Raw genomic sequence first — 23377 nt, forward strand, 5'->3', positions numbered from 1 at the left:
TCAAAATAATGTTTTTATTTTGAGAAAGCATTGAAGCAAATTGTTTTAAACTTTCTTTTTACTATTTTTAAATATAAATAATTGAAAAGGGGATTTTCTTCAGTTTCAAAACTGAAACAGAATAAATGAATACCTAAGTTTACGAGTTCTTTATAACTGATGTTTGAACAAAGAGAAATAATTAATTAAATGATAAATTCACCTCATAAGTGGGCTGCTGTGTGGTGCAGACTAGCCAAAGAACTGCAAGTGTGAAGTTCTTTTCTAAAGGGTTCTTGTGTTAATGCAGTGTGAGAATAATCAGAACTAAAATTTATTTTACCCAGCATAAATAAAATGTTAATAGATCCACAAAAGTCAATTTCTTAAAAATATTAAGAATATATGTAATTATTATTATTATTTGGACATGGAAGCAAAGAAGGCTGAAATCAGAAATTAAGGTTGACATTTTAAAAAATGACACTACCAGTAAAAATGGATGAATATTAAGTACACAAAGAAATAGTCCAAAAATTATGTGTAAATGTGTGACTGAGAGGATTTAGGACTCTTGGTTTGAACTAAAATGAGTAGGAATATAATCTTAAGGAGGCAATAAAAGGAATGCAATGAAAATGAGAAAAAGTCAAATATACTTGAAGCTTGTAAGAAAAGAGATTGTTTTAGTCAGTTCCAGCTTAACAGAAATTTATTCCTCACCATTCTAAAAGTCTGGGACGTCCAAGATCAAGGTACTGATGAATTCTGTTCCTGCTGAGAGCCCTTTTCCTCATTTGCAGAGGAATACCTTCTTGATGTAGTCTCACTTGGTGGGTGGGGTGAGGAGAGCTCTGGTTCCTTCATCTTATTATAAGGCCACCAGTTCCATTCACATGGACTCCACCATCATGGTGTAATTATCTCCCAAAGTCTCCATCTCCAAATATCATCATATTAAGGATTTAGGGTTCAATATTTGAATTCTGGGGGACACAAACATTCAATTCATAGCAGAGATGGTTTTAGAGAGTCTAGAAAAGGTACCATACATACAAAGTAATATAATCTCTTGGGTATCAAATATGCTACTTGAGAAGTGTCCTTGTAGCTTTTCCACAGAGTGGAACAGGGTTTCTCAACCTTGGCACTATTGACATTTGGGGCCAGATGATTCTTTGTTGTGGAGGCCTATCCTGTGCATTGTAGGATGTTTAGTAACATCTCTGACCTCCACTAGCTAGATGCCGGTATCACCCCTAACAAGCTTAGGTACCCAAAACGTCTCTAGACATTGCCAAATGTCCATGGAAGGAGGGGTTGGGGGACAGGAGGGTTGCAAAATTGCCCCTAGTTAAGAACCACTGGCCTAAACATTTTTCAAAATTATCTTAATTTTGATTCTATTCTTATCTAGTGACATTTTGGAAAAGAATAGCCTCCATTGTTATTTAATAAATCAGAACTTAGGTTAAAAATGCTTTAGTCTCGGGTGAGTCTAGCTGAGATGATATATTTTCCCGAAGACTTACCACCTCTGAGTATAATATTCACCTTACAAAATTGAGTTTCTGAATGTGTACTCTGAGGACCACACCTTGGATCATGGGAACTGAACCAACTACCGAAAACTTGTGTCCCTATGCCACTGTTCCATCTTGTAGCCCTATGCCACAGTTCCATCTGGACTTTGTTATCTCAGTTCTAACTGCAGAGTGCAATACAACAAGTACAAACAAGCCTTTCAGGCTCATGCTCATATTGGCAAATGTCCAAATTTCACATATTTCAATTTTATTTATTTATTTATTTATTTATTTAAGATAGGGTCTTGCAGTGTCACCCAGGCTGGAGTACAATGTTGCATTCATAGCTCAGTATAACCTCAAACTCCTGGGCTTAAGTTATCCTACTACCTCAGCCTCCTGAGTAGCTGGCACTACAGGTGTGTGCTAGCACGCCCAACAAATTTTTGTATTTTTAGTAGAAATGAGGTCTTGCTATGTTGCCCAGGTTGGTCTTGAACTCTTGAGCTCAAGTGATCCTCCTGCTTCAGCCTCCCAAAGGGATTATAGGCATGAGCCACTGTACCCAGCTGCATCTGGCCTCAATTCTGTTAACTTTTTTTTTTTTTATTATTAAATCCTAAAAGCTCTATTTCTTTTTCACCACACATTCAAAAAAATCAAGAGTTAGTATGTGATTGCACAGAGCTAGACCTTTGTGTTAGCCATTATTGTTAATTTTGTTAGCATGAGAACTAAAACTACAGATTTTTTCCTATTCAAAGTGACTCCTATTCTTTTATCACCTTTTGCTCAATTACAGTACTCTTACAGTTTCTTAACATCCTACGTATTTGTTGATCCACAGTTTGTCAGTTTATTCATAATTTTCAAAGTTCCATTGGTAGCTTATTAGAACTAAAATGAACTCTGACCATCTGTTAATCATTGGCACATATGAAAACTGACAAAAGGCCAGTTCACTAACTTTTGGTTAATACACATAAATCTCCTTTGGTGTAAGGTTAGTATTTTGCTAGTGAGACTACCTATGCTTTCATGATCCTTTTCTCAATAATGCCAACTGTTTCTTTAGGTCATTTCTAAAATGCCTCCTAGTCACTTACACATTCCCCAGCATACCTTAAACATGCTTCTCTAATTACTTGTAAACATGGAGAGTGAAGTAAAATGAACAATTTCATAGACAATAAGGCAACTAAAAAGCTCTGAGATTACCATTATAACCATGGCTGGGATTTTGCTAAAGGAAACTAAGAATTTAGAAGAAAATTGGGGTTTTATGTATCCTCCAAAAGTCCGTCGCTCTAGATAATATATCATTATCTTTTTAGGCTGAGAACTAGGACAACTTCCTTGGTTATAAAGAATCAGCTGTTAGGTGAAATCCCCTGCAGATATGCCATCTTGGCCTTACTGCAAGGACTATTATATCCACAAGTCACCCCAAATTTCCCTCTCTCTTTGCCTCCCTACATGAAAACAATTTAGAAATTCCATTTTCTTTGTCCCATATCTTCCCTCCCACTCTCGCTCTCTCAATAGACAGATAGATGGATCTATCTATCTATCTATCTATCTATCTATCTATCTATCTATCTACCTACCTACCTACCTACCTACCTACAGTCATGTGTTGCTTTATGCAGGGATATGTTCTGAGAAATGCATTGATAGGTGGTTCTGTCATTATGGGACTATCACAGGGTATACTTACACAAACCTAGATGGTATAGCCTACTGCCCACCTAGGCTATATGGTATAGTCTGTGCTCCTAGGCTATAAACCTGTACAGCATGTTACTGTACTAAATACTGTTGGCAACTATTACACAATGGTGTTTGTGTATCTAAACACAGCTAAATACAGAAAAGGTACAGTAAAAATGCAGTATTATAATCTTATGGGACCACTGTAGTGTATATAATAAGTTATTGAACAAAACATTGTAATGCAGCACATGGCTGCATCTGTACACACACATGCTCAAAATATTACTGTTAAGAAACACTTGCTATATGCTAGGCACTATAAATGAAGATGGCATCACTACCAAGTTATCCCTCCAGGTTCATGATCTGTAGCTCCCTCATAATTCCATCCTATGCTGAAGCTGTGTTGAGCTACTTCCCTCCTAATCATAATCTAAACACCCCATACTCTTATACCATCATGATTTTGCACATGCTGTTCCTTTTGCCTATCCCACAACACACCGGTCACCATGCACAATTTACCTTACAAACTTACATGCTTTTCATTTCCCAGCTCAAATACACATTCCCCAGGGAAACTTTTTGAACTGCTTAGATAAAGCTAAGCACTCTTCAGTGCACCTTTAGCCCTTATGCAGCCACACCTCTATTGTGGCACCTGAGATTGCATTGCAATCTTGAATATAAGGAAGTTTGTGAAAGGCAGGAGCTGAGTCATATTCTAGCTCTAATACTTGCAAATCGTAGGCATACAAGTGGCTTTAGAATTTGTGAAAGGTTACTATGGTCTGGGTATTTGTGTCTCTCCAAAATTCCTATGTGGAAATTTCATCTCTAATGTGTTGGTGTTAAGAGGTGGGGCCTTTTAGAAGTGATAAAGTGATGAAGGTGGATCCCTCATGAATGGGATAAGCACCCTTATAAAAGAAGCCCTTAACTGACACTGACTCTGCTGATGCCTTGATCTGAGACTTTCTAACATCCAGAACTGTGAGCAGTAAATTTCCGTTGTTTATAAATTATCTAGTCTAAGGTATTTTGGTATAGCAGCCCAATATAACTAAGACAAAGGTTTAAAAATTATCATATTTTCAGGATTGAAATAAATTTATTTATTGTTTATAGAATGCAGAAGTAAATTTTTATTTTCTTTCCATAAAAGAACGTAAAGGAAACAAAAGCTTAGCATAAAACAGTGATGCTATCCATTTGTTAAATGGTTAACATTTTGACAGATTATGAAATCAACATTTTAAAATATCCCTTTTGAGTTATTCAACAAAGCTGGATGCAAACATTATTGTTTAAATTGCTAACATTATTCTCTTGTACTTTTCCCCCTAATTGCAAATTTGTTTTTAAATTTCTTAGTTTGATTTTCTCACAGACACATGTACTCAGTCTATTCATAGAAACATTTTTCTTGGGTTTGCATACTAATTTATTTCATAACCTAAAATAAAATTGTTTTACAGTTTTGAAATAAAGCAATTTACCCTTTTAGTTTAGGGATTAAATACTGCTTTAAATATTAAATCATAAAACAGATATTTTTTAGAGGGAAGTGATGTTCTAGTTACCTACTGCTTTGTAACTAGCCACACCAGAGCTCAGTGGCTTAAAGTGGTAATTTATTATTATCTCTCATGGGTCCAGGGGCTGACAGACTTAGCTGGTGCATCTCATTTGGGTTTCTTCATCCAGTTGCAGTCAGATGGTTGCAGGTTGGGTTGCTGATAGATTCTTCAGTTCCCTATCTGCTTCTTGGGCTGGAATGGCGGGAACAACTGGAGGCTGCTGGAGCATCTTCTCTCTACCTGGCTAGCTTGGGTTTCCTCACAGCATGGTAGTCTCAGGGTAGTTTGACTTCCTCCATTAGGTCTGGCTTCCCCCTGTCAAGCATTGCAAGGAGCCCAGGCAGAAGCTGCAACACTTCTTACGACATAGTGGGTAGGGAAAACTCTATTTTTCCTCTACTCTCACACCACAGCAATTGTTAACACAGAGGAAGTCTTCTGTGACCAAATGTGTGGGTTTTGTTCCCCACACACCAAGCAGCAGACACCAGCAGACACTAACAACATGGCAGCTTTAGGGCAGTCAGATTTTTTACATGGTGACCCAGGACTCTAAAGGCAAGTGTCTCAAGAGAGAGGCAGAAACTGTGTGGCTTTTTCTGACCTAGTGATGGAAGTCCACACAGTGTGGCCTATTGGTCACGGTAGTCACAAACTACCTAGAATTCAGGAGAGGAGACTGGATGAGAGAAGTGTCAAAGAATCTGTGGACACATTTTCAAAACCACCACACTTACTTGGACATTTAGACCATTATAGTTTTGTTTATTACAACAGCACAGCAGTGAGTATAAGTGATATGGTTTGGTTCTGTGTCCCCATCCAAATCTCATGTCGAATTGTAATCCTCAGTGTTGGAGGAGGGCCCTGGTGGGAGGTGACTGGATCATGGGGACAGACGTCCCCCTTGCTGTTCTTGTGATAGTGAGTTCTCACTAGTTGTTTAAAAGTATGTAACACTTCCCCCTTCTCTCTCTCTCTCTCTCTCTCTCTCTCTCCTGCTTTGCCATGTGAAGATGTGCCTGCTTCCCCTTCCTTCATGACTATAAGTTTCGTAAGGCCTCCCCAGCCATGCTTCCTGCACAGTCTGCAGAACCGTGAATCAATTAAACCTCTTTTCTTTGTAAATTACCCAGTCTCAGGTAGCTCTTTATAGCAGTATGAGACCAAATTAATTCAATGTGTGTATCTTTGTGTATACCTTTGTACACACAGCAAGTATTCTTACAAGGTATATTTCCTAGAAAGAGAATTGCTGCTGCACAGGGATTGGACATAGTCTTAGAAGTGGAATTACTAAGTCAAAATATATTCTCCTTCTTAAGCTTCCCAACACAAATTGCCAAAATATCAGCTAGAACGCTTACGCCACTTAACATTCCTGCCCACATGTCCTGTTCTCTTTTTATGCTCCCTTCATTCGGCAATGTTCTTCAACAGTGGGACACTTCACTTTATTTTTATTTATTTATTTATTTATTTATTTATTTATTTATTTATTTATTTATTTTTGAGATGGAGTCTCACTCTTTCGCCCAGGCTGGAGTTCAGTGGTGTGATCTCGGCTCACTGCAACCTCTGCCTCCTGAGTTCAAGCAATTCTCCTGCCTCAGCCACCCAAGTAGGTGAGACTACAGGTATGTGCCACCATGCCTGGCTAATTTTTGGGTTTTTAGTAGAGACAGGGTTTCACCATATTGTCCAGGCTGGTCTCGAACTCCTGACCTCGTAATCCACCTGCCTCAGCCTTCCCAAGTGCTGGGATTACAGGCATGAGCCACTGTGCCTGGCTCCATATATATATATATATATATATATTTTTTTTTTTTTTTTTTTGAGACAGTTTCACTCTTGTCACCCAGGCTGGAGTGCAATGGTGTGATCTTGGCTCACTGCAGCCTCTGCCTCCTGGGTTCAAGTGATTCTCCTGCCTCAGTCTCCCAAGTAGCTGGGATTACAGGCACCCACTACCATACCCAACTAATTTTTGTATTTTTAGTAGAGATGGGGTTTCACCATGTTAGCTGGTCTTGAACTCCTGACCTCAGGTGATCCACCCACCTCAGCCTCCCAAAGTGTTGGTATTACAGGCGTGAGCCACTGCACCCGGCTCGCTTCACATTTTGTGGTGGGAAACCTGAAGCACATTTTGCTACAAAGTCCCAATAGGAACTCAGAAATCACAAAGAAGTCTTTAACGCTAGTTATAATTCTCTAATAGGATATTTTGATGAATGCATTATCTTTGATGTGCACAATATATTAAAGATAATAGAAAATTCTACACCTAGACTTCACTACCTGCCATTATCTCCCTGCCTTCAGTACAGTTGCGCGTACAGAATGACGCTATGGCGCTATTTTCTTATATAGACAGTTAAGATTTAAAAAATGTAACATTTGAAATAGCTGTACATAATATTTATAAAGTAGTTCAGTGACTGGTTACAAAGTCTCCTATAAGTATTTCTCTTAGCACTAACAGTCTAGATAAAGGTTTGTTTTTCCTGATAAATGAGCATACTTCTGTCCATCAGTTAGAACTATGAATTGTACTTTATTCTTTGTCCTGGTTTTTAGGATGCTCAGAATCAAGTTTTACCCATTACTGTAGCATTACAGTATTTACTTTAATTACAATGTTTAAATAAAGGTTTTCTTTTCTCCTCTTTTACTTCTCATTTCTCTCTTTCTGGGGATATGTTTGGCTTTTACTGCAATTAATTATCCTTCAATCATTTTTAGAAGATGGAGCAGGAGGGTCAAATTATAAATTAATTGATAAAAGTTATGTCTTTAATTTGTAATACAGGTGATTTAGGGGCTAGGCTGAATATGTAGTGGTTTTTGTGTATGACCTAGAAGCAGTTTAAAAATTCGAGTGTGGGTTATTTTGCTGTTTACTTTTTGTGCTTGACAGAGTAATCAAAAGCTTATTTTAGGTTTAATCTACTTTTGTTTTTATAAACTATGTTTAATAAAATATCTAATGGCTTATTTTATAGCACAGAGCTAACTATAGAAGAGTTTTTTCACCTTTTAACATTTTGCATTGATAAAATATGACTCTAGGTTGACACCTTGAGATAATCTATGCCTCTGATTCTCTGTTTTTGAGACATGATTGTATTTGAGATCTTATTTTTTTATTTTTGTTTTTATGTGTTAGTTTGAAAATGTGACATGGGAGGCTGCTCCAATTTCCAAATATCATGGGAAAGTAGAATTTACATTTCATAGTTACATATACATTTATTTTGCTACTGATTTAATTTTGTATCTCTTCTACAAATATTTTATGAACTATGTAAAATCAGTTCTGACTTTCACTCACTAAACTCAAAAATACTTTCTCAATAGCTGGTGATAGTCGTGCACTTCTATAGTCCTAGATACTCTGAAGGCTGACGGGGGAGGATGGAGTCTATCTTGGGCAACATAGCAAGACCTCTTTTCTTTTTCTTTTTCCTTTTCCTTTTCCTTTCTTTTTCTTTTTCCTTTTCTTCTTTCTCTTTTTCTTTCCTTCCCTCCTTCCTTCCTTCCTTCCTTCCTTCCTTCCTTCCTTCCTTCCTTCCTTCCTTCCTTCCTTCCTTCCTTCCTTCCTTCTTTCTTTCTTTCTTTCTTTCTTTCTTTCTTTCTTTCTTTTTCTTTCTTTCTTTCTTTCTTTCTTTCTTTCTTTCTTTCTTTCTTTCTTTCTTTCTTTCTTTCTTTCTTTCTTTCTTTCTTTCTTTCTTTCTTTCTTTCTTTCTTTCTTTCTTTCTTTCTTTCTTTCTTTCTTTCTTTTAAATTATACTTTAAGTTCTGTAACACATGTACCCAATGTGCAGGTTTGTTAACATAGGTATGCAAGTGTCATGGTGGTTTGCTGCACCCATCAACCCATCATCTACATTAGGTATTTCTCCTAATGCTCTCCCTCCCTCAGATCCCCACCCCCTGACAGGCCCTGGTGTGTGATGTTCCCCTCCATGTGTCCATGTGTTCTCATTGTTCAACTCCCACTTATGAGTGAGAACATGTAGTGTTTGGTTTTCTGTTCCTGTGTTGGTTTGCTGAGAATGATGGTTTCTAGCTTCATCCATGTCCCTACAAAGGACATGAACTCATCCTTTTTTATGGTTTCATAGTATTCCATGGTGTATATGTGCCACATTTTCTTTATCCAGTCTATCACTGATAGGCATTTGGGTTGGTTCCAAGTCTTTGCTATTGTGAATAATGCTGCAATAAACATACATGTGCATGTGTCTTTATAGTAGAATGATTTATAAACCTATGGGTATATACCCAGTGATGGGATTGCTGGGTCAAATGGTGTTTTTGGTTCTAGATCCTTGAGGAATTGCCACACTGTCTTCCACAATGGTTGAACTAATTTACACTCCCACCAACAGTGTAAAAGCATTCCTATTTCTCCACATCCTCTCCAGCATCTGTTGTTTCCTGACTCTTGAATGATCACCATTCTAACTGGCATGAGATAGTATCTCATTGTGGTTTTGATTTGCATTTCTCTAATGACCAGTGATGATGAGCTTTTTTTCATATGTTTGTTGGCTGCATAAATGTCTTCTTTTGAGAACTGTCTGCTAGTAAATGGCAGAGCTGGGATTTGCTTCTGTTAGTTGAAATTCTGAGTTTGTGTGCTTAACTGCCATTCCATACTGCTGATAATAATAATCTTCATCAATAATAATCATGATGAAGGTACTGATCCTATACACTATTTTTCTTATCAAAGCATTCTAGACTGAACAAATTAATTTCCCCTAGTCACAGCGAATGAAACAAGGAACTAATTTTAAAAATATAAAAAATTAGGTGCAAGAATATGGCTTTATTTTTTGTCACTGGGCAAAGTAAATTCATTCATTGTATCTCTGGATTTCTAGTTATACTATTATCCATTTATTTATTCTTTCACCCACAAATAATCATTGCTTGCTTACCATACGCATAGTGCTTTTCTAGATACTGGAAATAAAGAAATAGACAAGTCAAAGTCTCTGCTTTCATAGGGCTTACTTTTTCTTTTTTTCTTTTCTTTTGAGACAGGGTCTCACCATTGCCTAGTCTGGAGTGCAGTGGTACAACCAGAGCTCACTGCAACCTTGACCTCCTGGGCTCAAATGATCCTCCCATCTCAGCCTCCTAGGTAGCTGGGACTACAGGCACTTGCCACCATGCCTGGCTAATTTTTTTTTTTTTTGTAGAGATGGGGTCTTGCTATGTTGCCAGGGCTGGTCTTGAACTACTGCATTCAAATGATCCTCCTGCCTTGGCCTCCTGAAGTACTAGGATTAAGGTGTGAATGACAGCCCAAGCTTACTTTTTCTAAAAGCATGGGAAAATACCATTATTTCTTAGTAAAACAAAATTTTATATATATATTAACTCAGTTAACAGCATCAAATATCTTTGCATAAAGTTAATTTTGTCTTTACAGTTTATAAACTGATTCACAAGGAGATACATGACCTTAGTCAAGGCACTGGTACAGCTAGAAATAAAGCTTAAGGTTAGATTGCTATGAAGCCAGGTGATCTGGCTCCAGCTCAAATACTAGATAAACCTAATTCCTTGGAGCAGAACAAAGCTTGCAAAAAAGCAATATTTGTCCCACAAAATGGAACCTGATTACTGTTTATAAATGTTAACAGCTTTTAGCCCACACTAGTTGTACTTGAGAAGACACAGACAAAATGTCTCAATAATTATTAAATTCTGACCTTTTCCAGTCCACCTCCTACTAAAGTAATTCATGTAACCTGGAAGTCAGCAATGTTGCAGAAACCCTCTAGAAGCATTAAGCTGTGAATAAGAGACAGGATTAAAGAGCCAGATCTAAAAGTGCTTTCATTGAAATCAATAAGGTCCTTCTAATCACAATTCATATGTAGTAGCCATAACACTCCCCCAACATATGCATTAAATTTGACTACATTAGCAACAGCAACAACAGCAGAAACAACATTTCTGCATGAGGGAAAGACACAATAAGTAAAATAAAAAAGGAAAAAACAGAAAAAGATAATAAACTCATAGCATAAATTAAAATTTAACTTCCCTTAGAAATAAAGAGGTCCTAGACATCAAGCAGAAAAAGATCTAGAAATAACCCCATAGAAAAATGGCAAACAACATGGACCTTCACAGGAAAATGAATGCAAGTGAGCCTTCAAGGTATGAAAATATGCTCCACTTCACTTATCATAAGAAATACAAATTAAAACCACATTGAGATACCATTTTCTACCTATTAGGCAAAATTTGAAAAGTTGACAACACACTGTTGGCAAGGCCATGGAGAAGCAAATTCTTTCACACACTGTTGATGGAAGCACAAGGTAGAAAAACACACCACAGAAATCAAATTACGATATTTGTCAAAATTAAAAATGCATTAATATTTGGACCCAGTACTAGTGGAATTTTTCTTACAGATATGACTTCAAATGTATTAAATATTATACCTCCAAGGTTATTCATTGCAACATTGTTTGTAACACCAAAACAAGAAAAACAACCTGAATATCTGTCAATAAAGGCCCATTTAAATATACTAAGGTACATTACAAAATGGGATTCTATACAGCCTTATATAAGAATGAGGTAGTTCTGTGTATAGAAATATGGATCAATCTCTAGTTTAAAAAATGTGAGGTATGGATCAAGTATAGATGTATGCAGTATGCTACTTTTTATATATAAAATGGAAATAAAAGATATTTGTGTTAGTGGATACTGGAAGGATATACAAAATCTAATAAAAAGGGCTACCTATAAACATACTATAGGGAGTGGACATGAGGGAACAGGAAGCAATAAGATTCCCAATTTTATTGGTTTTAGTTTTGAAACTTACAATGTTTTTTAAAAGTTCTGCTCATTCATAGCTGAATTAAAGACTATGTCTAAAGAAAAATGTGGCCTTGTGCTGTTAAGAATATGTGCCACAGAGCTGTCCATTTGATTTTCTACTTTAGATGAAAATGAACATTTTATCACACCCATTATCTTTTGTCTTTAATTTAGAATAACCATTCTTTGTAGTCCAGCTTTTTATTCTCTCAGAAGAAAATAAGTGATCGATTCAGGAAATGGATGCTACCAGCTATCAAAGGACATATATTTACTTTTAGCTATATTCTCTTGTCAACTTCTAAGTCTTCTATTTCCCTGACTCTTGAAACTTTTGTGAATGAATTGTTCTCCCAAATGTTAGATTAGCAAAAGAGTATATAAGTACTGAGAAATATGGATTTTCTGAAAAATAATTGACTGTTGAGAAAAATGCTTATTGTATGCATAGGAAAAAATGCTGGTTTGTGTGCATAGAGGAAAAATGCTGGTTTGTGTGCATAGACCATTTACTTCTCTCAGTTCTGCACCTGGCATTGTGAGCCCACGTTATAATAGAGACTTGTATAAGAGAAACAAGCAAAATGAGCAAAGTCTGGCTAAGCACGGGCATGAAAGGAAAGACTTGGGTCACCAGCTAGAAACATTAAATGAGGGAAAAAAAAGATGTCCACATCATCAATAAAATACCTAAGAATAAGCTGCATCATAAAGTTGAGAAATCAGTAAAAGGAAAAAATATAAAACACAAAACATTACTGAAGCTATTCTCCTGGGAAGAAAAACAGATAATTAAAAAAATGCAAATTCCTTCTAAATTGATTTACAAGTTTTGCGTAATCCTCATCAAAATTCCAAGGGTATTTTTGTGGAAATTGGCAGAATGAGTCAAGATTCATCTGGAAGAATAAGAATTGAAAATTTACCACCATTTTTAAAAAAAGCCAAAAAACAAAAATGAAAAATGAAAAATAATTGATAGCTAGGTACTAGGACAAATAGAGACAAGGCAAATGTAGTAATACATAATGGAGGGTCCATGTGATGCATAGAGGGTGTTTAGTGTACAGTTCTTTCAGTTGTTTTTGATATTTGCAAATCCTCAAAATGAAACAGGAAAAAAAGTCTGCCACAGCTCCCTATTCTTATTACATCAAGTTGAAATGCCTCTGCCTGGCCTTTAAAGAAAGATTATAGTTGTGCTACACCTGTCCAACCTTATTTTCTGCTGCTCCCTATCAGGCCATCTGCTGTAACCAAGCTATTTCTCTCATTATCCCTCCCTCCTGCTATGCTCATTTTCTCTTCACATGTTTGCTCTTATTGTTTCTCCTGCCTAAGGTGCCCTCATATTCCCTCCTCACCCATCCCACTCTTGCTAGTCCACACTGACTTCCTGTTATAATTCCATGGAAACTCGATAGATCCTGCCTCACATTGTTCATTCTGGTCTACTAGTCTGTTCTCACATCATTGTAAACCCGTTCTGATGCTTGTGTCATTTAGCATGTAGCATAATATTGAGCAGCAGATGATCAATAATTTCTAGTTGGCTGGTTAATTATTAATAACCATTGTTATGCGTTTATCATCCAAAGTACCACCAGGATGGCTATAAAGTAGAAAGGAGAGTTTTATTGGTCATATCAGTTTGCGTGCTGGGAAGAGACAGTCCCTGGTGTGAGAAGATGCTCTCTTCTCAGAAATGGGAAGGAAGAGGTTGCTTTTACTTCCCAAGAGTCTGTGCTACTCAATAGAATCATACATACTGAGTAGGTTTGGGGAAAATCTGTACATATTTACAAGGGGAGTAAAGTGCATGCACAATGGGTAAACATATGTAACCTACAGTCCATGTTTGCCTTGGGGCAAGGTTTTAGTATTAAAATGGGGTGGAATTTGGCTCTTTACATCAAAATATGTACTAGAGGATACAAAACCAATTTGTGTGCAGTGTCTATAAGCTGGCCGAGACTGGCTTGGGCTTTGCAGTTGCTTATCAGGAAATGGTGTTTCTAAGGCCAGTCCTCTGTCCAATCAGAATTGTAGTGTTCTGGGTTGTGAATCAGAGTTGGGGAGGGTCTGACATTTTGCCTGATAGCTCCTATTGTTAGGGAGTTTAGCAAGTGTTTTTGTTTTTGTTTTTGTTTTGGTAGTTGTGGGAATTTAGGAAGTTGCATGCTGGCTGAGTCCTGAACCTTCGGCTTGTAGGTAACTTTTGTTTCTTTAAACTTAGCGTCCATTTTAGTTGATAAAGGGGCATCTATTTTGGTCTCTGAGATCGTAAACTCAATTTTTGAATGAATCTGTTTCTTTTATACTGCATAGTAGCACAGTGCCTACCATGGTTATGGTGTCTGCCCCCATGGAAGGTTTTCAGTAACTTTTGGATAAAATTGTTTTTGCTCTCTCTGCCTTCTCTATTTGAATACCCGGTTGTCTACACATTATGTCTACTGAATAGGCCAGGTTTTCAGTTGCCGTATGCTACACAGAAATAACAAGCCACACATTCACTAGGAACTTTGTGAAAGTTAAAAGTTGGAAGCACTTTTCCCACTTGTGTCTAGAAGGGATGCTTGCCTGTGGTTATTCTGAAATGAAGTTTAGATTTTGTATTAGTTTTCTATTGCTAATGTAACAAATTATTTATGGCAGTGGCTGCTGCCATCATGCTGGCTGCAGCAGGGAAGCACGGCTGGGGCTGCATACTCCATGGAGCCGGTGGGAGCCCTGCCCCTTCTGAGTTGGGGAGGCAGCTCTCTGTGCTGCTGCAGCCTCCCAAACCGCAGCTGCAGACCCAGGCCTCCTGCTCTACGGAGCAAGCAGGAGGCCCCGCCAGGAGGGCATGGCTACAGCCGCCCAGGAGCCCTGCCCCTTCTGAGTTGGGAGGGCGTGTGCGCATGGGTGCAGCCGCGACTGCCCTCCCAGGCGCAGGACCCGGGCATCTCTGCAGCCTGCACCCTCGGGAGCCCCAGGAAGGGCTCACCCCCTCCGTCCTTGCAGGCTCGGGGGTGTCTGCTCCCACTGCCTGGCTTCTCTCCACTCCCGCCTGCTCTGATCTCAGAGCCGGGTTGGGGCCAAACCCCGGGGCCACGAATGGCTGTGGGAGGCAGACAGAGTACTGGGTGGAAGAGGGCAGATCCCCAGTGAGGCCCCTCCTTCAGGCCAGGGAGGGCCTGAAGATTGCCGTCCTGGCTGCCAATCCCTGCAGGACTGGAGTTGGGTCTCATGGTGCCTCTTCTGGGCTGCCCATGGCCGCCCATGGACCAATCAGTGCGCACTTCCTCCTCTCTGAGGTCGATAAAAGCCCTGGGCCCAGCCAGAGCAGGGCCGAAGATGGGCAGACAACTAAGAGAGCAGAGGATGGAGAGATGAGGAAGGCAACCAGCAGCTGCAGGGAGGAGTATCCTCTCTACTGAGAGCCGCAGATAATGGGAGGGCCAGAGAGGAGCTACCCTCTCTGCTGAGAGCTTCAGAGACCTGCAGAGACGTTGGAATGACTTGCCTGAGGAGAAGAGCCACCCTCTCCAGGGCCTCCTCTCTGCTAAGAGCTGAACGTTTGACTGGACGACCTGCCTACAGAGAAGAGTTACCCACTCCTCTGAACTGTTCTAACACCAAATAAAACTCTTCGTCTTCAACCTTCACTTGTCTGCATACCTCTTCTTCCAGGACATGGGACAAGAACTTGGGCAAAGGTGCTGTGGTCACAGTTCCAGCCAGAAAAAGTGACACCCCAGTGATCCTGTAACATCACAACTTAGTGGCTTAAAACAACACAAATGTCGTGTTTTACAGTTCCAGAGGTTAGACATCTGAAATGAGTCCTTAGGCTAAAATCAAGGTGCCGGAGGAGCTGCATTCATTCTGGAGGCCCTGAAGTGGCCACTTATGTTTCACATTCTGGAACATTTGGGAAGCCAAGTGTGGCTTCTCACAGCTCAGGAGTTACAGAAAAGCTCAGAGAGATGAGGGTTGGGCAGGTTATGTAGGAATTTCTCAGGCATTTACTCTGCATAAGATGAGGAGCCATTGGAGGCTTTTGAGCAGAAGATTGCTTTTTGTAAAGGTCACTCTGGCTGTTGTGATGTGAACAGATTTTCTGGGTGGGGTAAGAACAGAAGCCAGGGGACCAGGAAGGGAGCTACTCAGTCATTTATGTGAGAGTTGATGGTGGTTTTGGTGTGGGGTGAGGGGTGATGGATATATTTTGAAGACCAAGCCAACAGGACTTCCTGATGGAGAAGATATCAGATGTATTGAGAGAGACAGACACACAGGCAGAGAGAGAAGAGAAGAGAGGAGAAGAGAAGAGAAGAGAAAAGAGAAGAGAAGAGAAGAGAAGAGAAGAGAAGAGAAAAGAAAAGAAGAGAGAACCTAAAAGAAAAAACATTTGAATTCTTTCTTTGAACTCCTGGAGTGAAGGAAGGAGTATGGAGGATGGAGTGACTTATATCAAACTGTTGATGTGAAGTAGAAGAGAGTGAACAGCTGTAAAAGGGACCCCCCCATTTGGCTGTGAGCTGTTGTATATTTGAATAGTTTACAGTGACAATATGTTTTTATGTTATTTGTATATCTTCTGAAAAAGTTACAGGCAAGACTGACAACTTTTGCAAAGGACACATTTTGTTTCATTTAGGCAATGTGTGCAGTTTTACCATGAGCTTTGTCAGAGATGCAGATTAATTCAGACAAATATTTAGTATCTACAATTGGCAAGGAGAATGCCATGTGCCATGGAACCATCTGATAAATATAGGATTATAAAGAAAAATGCAATCAAGAATGAAACAATTAAATTTGTTATTGACTCAGGAGATTGAGATGTAAATGTAATTGAAGTTAATAGATTATAATTATAGATCATTGTGCATTTTTTAGAAGGAAGAAAAGTTTACTGATTGAAATGAAAATAGTGATCAAACCATAAAAAGTGCTTGAAGAGAGAGAGGTACGGGCAGCTATTTTTTTCTCCAGCAGTCCAATAATGCTGTATTATTTGGTGAACTCAGTATAGACGTCAACATTTTTCACATTGATGTGGGAGTAGAGCTAATTAGGCTGAATATGGTTCTATAGATTCTTTTTCTTAGGATATCAAGCCTTTCCTTGCCCCAGAGTCTTTTCTAGTATTGAATACAATTTTTGAAACTTCACATATGTAAAAATAAACTGAATGCCTTTTTGAAATTAAGATTTTGCTAAGTCTATGAGCACATGCATACAAAAATGCCTTAGGGTTGTTTAGAGGACTAAATGGAATAATTTTAGGAAAGAGCTTTGTAAGCCTTAAAGTGCTACACCAACAGAAGGCATTATTGTTTTTATTCTTGCTCATCTAGTTTTGAAGAGTTTTGAGAGGTTCTGGACAAGTGGATTTTCTAGATCGGTGTAAAGTACCCATTTGAGTACTGTTTTTTTAAAAAATAATAATTTGAATGGACACATTCCTACTGTGTAGTCTAAACTCCCATTGAATGTTCTTTAATCTTGTGGCTCCTTTATTCTTTCTCATTCTTGGGTAGTGAAAGTCAGTGTCTTCACTTTATTTTTCATAGATCCACAATCCCCTATCCAAGACTCTTGGGGCTATATATGTTTGTGAATTCAGATTGTTCTGATTGTAGGAAGGTAATCTGAACCCCAAACCATGCTTTCCTCATAACATCTCCAGCAGGATCTTGAATGTCTCCCAGGAATCATATACTTTCGTATTTCTGAATGGAAACATAAATAATTACATCAAGTGGGATAATTAAAATTATGCATATTTTCCTATCAGCTCAGGGCAGGTTTTGTCAAAATTACTTTAGGTCAGATCAGGTTTTGCTACCAAATCAGTTAGTCAATATTTTTTAGTTTTCAGAACTTTTTGGCTTTGGAGTTGAGGATAAAGGATTTTTGGAATTGAGGTTAAAAGATTGTGTGCCTGTTGTATAATAGTTTTTAGAGGGCATCACACAACAAGTTCTCCCCTCTCCAATTCATCCTTTTTATTACCAAACAATTTCAACATTGTTGTATTCTCTACTCCTGCTCCCATTGCTTTAGAAAAGGCCCTGGCCTGTACATTTGCAACTGTTGATACCTTCACCATCAATTCCTTTACCTTTACAGTATACTTTCCATGGTCCTAGTTATCAAAGGTACAAATCTGATTACATGTTTTTGTTTTGTTTTGTTTTTGTTTTTGTTTTTTTTACTATTTTGTTTAATGGCTTATATTGACCACAGGAGAGATTCCTAACATGAAAGTTTGCAATTTAGAATTGTCTTTGATCTAGCCCCTACCTGTACAGTTCTACCTTATCTTCTACTGTTCCCTTCTCTCTCTCCTTCACTCTCAATGTAAGACTTTAGGTTCACTGAACATCTTCACTTTTTCAGCCTCTGGACTTACCTGTTACTTAATGCTTTTTCCCTCATGTCAGCTAAATGAATTTGTATTTGTTGTTCCTGATATAACTCCAAGACCTCTTCACCTACAAAAGATTCTCAGACCTGTTGAAGTAGAATTCATCATTCTCTTTTGTTCTTTTTTTGGGTTACCTATGTGTTTTTTATATATATACATATATATATACACACACACACATTTATGTATATGTGTATATACACACACATATGCATGTGTATATATCTACACATATATATATACACACACACATATATAAATTTATGCCCATGTAGTATAGCATTGATCACACTTCTGCAGATTTGTACTTTTGCAGATTTTATTTACCTGTTTGTATTTCCAAGAAGGCTGTGGGCTTCCTGAAGGCAGGGACCATGCCTTTGCCATTGCTATCTCTGTAATTCTCAGCATTCTGCTCAGTACCTGGGTGTATTTTAAATTAACATTAGTTGAAGGAATGAATAACTGGGGTGCAATTCTACCTTTAGGTCTATGCTTCCCGAAAAGTGGTCCAAGGACTAACTGTTGCAGAAACACTAAGGTCTTAAAAAAAAAAAAAAAAAAAAAAAAAAACTTCAGATTCCTGGGGCCAATTCTAGATAGAATCCAAATAGAATCTCTGGGAAGGGGGCTCTGAAATCTGCATTTTAAACCAGTTCTCCAGGGATTCTGAAGATTGAGAATTTAGCTTTGGGGACCTTTGAAGAATGTGAGATTTGTTGCCAAAAATGAAACTGTTAGGCCTAAGATGCTTTTCTTCCACTTCCCCACCCTACTTTGTAGTTTTACTGCCTACACCTTGACCATGGTGGTCACTTACCTCAGCTGTTCTTTATTTCCTATTTCATCTCCATTTTCCAATCTTATTTTCTAATTTATTTTGCAATGACAAACAATACAACAGTAATTAATAGCACTTCATCACCCTATCCTCACAACAACTCCAGGGCACATGGAACTTCAAGTTTGTAAATTGCAGGCAACATACTGTTGCTTATTATACCCATAGGCTCTGCTTCTATTAATGTCATCGAGCCTTGGAGCAGAGCCTATGGAGGTATTAAGGACAGACTTGAGTCTGTGGGTCTTGATGAAAACTACTTTGGCTACTCAGAAGCTCTTTTCACTCATTTCTCTATATAGCTCTGTTCTGGAAGGCTGAGATTGCTTGATAGCTGATGCCCAGCCAGTGTCAGCCAGTGTATAAAACTTTCCACTTAGAAGGGGATTATTCTGCTCAGGGATGGCTTAACTGGGATGGAACGCAGCCTCCTTCTGCTCAAGCAGACAGGACTGTTAATCTATTATATCATCAAAGGACAGATTTGAAAAGGAAATATAACTTCTTCATTCTTCCTTTTTATTACTACTCTAAATAATGACCCTGAAAATTTGTTTTTCCAAATGAAATAAGTTTGAGCCTGACTTCCTCTTTGTCTCCAAAGGTCAATGGAAGGTCCCATTGTGGTCACTGTTGCCAAGGAGCTCACACCATTACTTTACAAAAATCTGAAGGTTGTAGTCCAGAAGCCTTGAGGTACTTATGTAGTGGGAGGCTGGGAGGCTCACTGTCTGTGTGTCAGGCTCAGGCCTGGAGCTCTTTTGCCAGGGGGTCTGATTTTCTGTCCTCTGCCGTTCACTGACAGCCTGGTAGAGGCCTTACAAACCTTCAGGGTCCCAGATGGGGGTGAGTGCAGTGCTTTCTCACTTGTCAAAGTTCTTAGCTTGTACTTTTCCTAGTCTCAGGATAACCTTGGGGTCAGGATATCACCCCCAACTTCAGTTAAAGCATTAGTCTCCATATCCTTTTGATATGCCACAACCCCAGCAAGACTGAAAGACCTGTTTACCTGGCCCCTTGTGGGAAGGAGCCCGTAGACCTTTAGAAACAGGTGCAGGCAGGGAAAGGAGACACCTCCCATTTTACACCCATACTTGCAAAAGGGCCCAAAACAGTGATTGATTTTTTTTTAAGTTAAACTTGCTTCTTTATTGCAGGAATTCCCAGAAGTTTTGTCTTAAAATATATTGTGAATCTTCTAGAAAAATTATAAAGTACATTTCCTATTTTTTCCTAGTTTTATTGAGATATAATTGACAAATAAAAATTGTATGTATTCAAGATGAATGATGAGATGATTTGCTTTACATATCTATTGTGTAATGATCACCACAATCAAATTAGTTAACACACCAGTCACCACACATAATTACTGTGTATGTGTGTGGGGGGGATGGTGAAAACACTTAAGATCTACTCTCTAAGCAGTAGTGAGATCTGCATATAAGTGAGATCATACAGCATTTGTCTTTGTTGATTGTGTTTTCCTTTGATAACCCACCTTATTATAAGAACATCAAGGGAGAAACAAGATGGGGATAGATTCATTTGAGAACCTTGCCAGACCTCACATTGTAGTTTTGCTTCAGGCGCGTTAGCTCTAGAGGTCTCTTTGTCCTCATTTTGGCCCTCCTTTCTGTTGGTTATAGTCAGGAAGGCCCCACTGAGAGGCAGTTACTTCTTTTTCCTCTAGCTAGTCATGTTAATAACCATTACATATTAAGTTCTATTATAGGTCAGACTGTTCGAGAAGCTCTTCATAAACTACCTCTAATTTTTGCAACTCCACAAGGCATTATTACCCCATTTAGCAGATGTACCTCATAGAGTTTAAGTAATTTTCTTACATAGCCAGTAAATTAAATAGAGAATTTGAAGAAATGTCTATGTAACTCCTAAGGCTGTGCTCTTTCAAATATCCTTCTAAATCTTTTAGAATTAGATTGAAAATACAACCTCATGTAATATCCTTTCTGTGAACTTCGTCTTTGTAATATTCTCTAAAAGTACCTAAGCTCTATTGCATAATTTTTTCTTATTGTTTTGAACCTAAAGGATATGAAATAACTAATTATCATTGTACTACAAGGGAAAATATTTCATTCCTTTATTTTTATTAACGTCCAATTCCCTAATTTATTCTTAGAGTTTTGGTTTGTAGGGAATTAAATCCATGGTCTTCTCAGGCATAATCTGGCCACCCTCCTGGGGGCGGCAGATACAGGGGTCATCCTATGTTTTTGTTCTCATGGTTATGAATTATAACATTGGTGGATCCAAGGGTTGTAGGACTCTGTTGCCCCAATGACATAAATGTTTCAGCTACTAAATGATTTTCTCCTCCACTGGGGCTTGGCAGATTTTTCTAGAGTGTTCAATTTTCATTACATTATAATGGCTGTTTTGATCATGGTGCACTGTGATTGCTTGTTGAGGTCATCAAATCACAATTCCCAGGGCAAGCCCTGAAAAAGCATCATTGAGATTGGTTCACCTCCCATTGTTTTCCCAGGATTTCAGATTCAAGCTTGTGTGTGTGTGTGTGTGTGTGTGTGTGTGTGTCTGTGTGTGTGTCTGTGTGTGTGGGTGTGTTTTGCAACAACTATTTTGCAGATAACCCCATAAAAGAAAATTGGCTGACTCACTTCTTGGTTATATTCTTTAAAGTGTCAACCTGTGGATAGGACATTGGAAATAACTATATTAGAAGGAAAAAATGTAAAGTAGGTAAAGGGAGTGCTAGTTGAAAGAGGTGGCTACCCTTGCCAGAAGAGTAAGTCAGTAGATTTTCTCTCTTTTCAGATGAAGTATTGATTAGCATTCAGACCCAGTGATGGATATAACCTAGCCCTCTGCGTGAAAACTCTTCTTCTGTCAAGAGATTCAGCTGGGGGAATATTCTGCATAGCCCACCACAGCTGATTGGATTGGGAAAGGCAACTGGCCATATCTGGTCAGTAGACTATAAGGGGAGCTTGGAACAAAGTCTCTGCCCATGTAGGGAGAACACGGACTGACCTAACCACCTCTCTCTTAGAAATCTACACAAGTCAGTATAGAGAAGTTCATGTAATTAGTGGCAGCTGTAGAAGAATGAAAGTCCATGAGGTAGAGAGGTCATGGTGGACCGTAAGTGAGCACAGGCTATATGTAAGAAGAAACCAAGTGGAAACCGGCTGGTAGAGGCAAGATGAGTGTATCGGGGGGAACCCCACCCCCAATGTTTATCGTGGGTTCTTTTCTGTTTCCTAGGCGTCTCGGCTGGCTTGAGAAATAAAGGGAAAGAATATAAGAGAGAGAAATTTTAAAGCTGGGTGTCCGGGGGAGACATCACATGTCGGCAGTTTCTGTGATGCACCCCAAGCCATAAAACCAGCAAGTTTTTATTAGCAATTTTCAAAAGGGGAGGGAGTGCACGAATAGGGTGTGGGTCACAGAGATCACATACTTCACAAGGTAATAAAATATTACAAAGCAAGTGGAGGCAGGGCGAGATCACAGGACCACAGGATGGGGTGGAATTAAAATTGCTAATGAAGTTTCGGGCACTCATTTTCACTGATAACGTCTTATCAGGAGACAGGGTTTGAGGGCAGACAACCTGTCTGACCAAAATTTATTAGGCGGGAATTTTCTCGTCCTAATAAGCCTGGGAGCGCTACAGGAGGCCGGGGCTTATTTCATCCCTTTGGCTTCGACCATAGAAAATGGACGCCTCCAAGGGGTCCGTTTATAGACCTACCCTCAGGGCGCATTCTCTTTCTCAGGGATGTTCCTTGCTGAGGAAAAGAATTCAGCGCTATTTCTCCTATTCGCTTTTGAAAGAAGAGAAATATGGATGTGTTCCGCCTGGCTCACCAGAGCAGTCAGGCTCCAAGTCTTATCTCCCTTGTTCTCTGAAGATTGCTGTTATCCTGTTCTTTTTTCAAGGTGCCCAGATTTCATATTGTTCAAACACACATGCTCTACAAACAATTTGTGCAGTTAACGCAATCATCACAGAGTCCTGAGGCGACATTCATCCTCCTTAGCTTACGAAGAAGATGACAGGATTTAGAGATTAAAGAAGGCATAGGAAATCACAAGAGTATTGACTGGGGAAGTGATAAGTGTCCATGGAATCTTCACAATTTATGTTCAGAGATTACAGTAAAGACAGACGTAAGAAATTATAAAAGTATTAATTTGGGGAACTAATAAATATCCATGAAATCTTCACAATTTATGTTCTTCTGCCACAGCTTCAGCCGGTCCCTCCATTTGGGGTCCCTGACTTCCTGCAACATAAGTGAAAGAGACCGAGTGAAACAGGTTGAGAGAGAGTAGCTGAGTCCTGTGGATGATCGAGGCCTTTGATGAAAATGGAGGAACTTGTGCCTGCATCCCTCTGGTAGCCTTTGATTTAGTCTGTACTGGGTTATGTGTCTCTGAGCTTCTGTGAGGCCTATTTGACATT

The sequence above is a fragment of the Macaca fascicularis genome, chromosome 17 (assembly GCF_037993035.2).
Source record: "Macaca fascicularis isolate 582-1 chromosome 17, T2T-MFA8v1.1".
Taxonomy (NCBI): domain Eukaryota; kingdom Metazoa; phylum Chordata; class Mammalia; order Primates; family Cercopithecidae; genus Macaca; species Macaca fascicularis.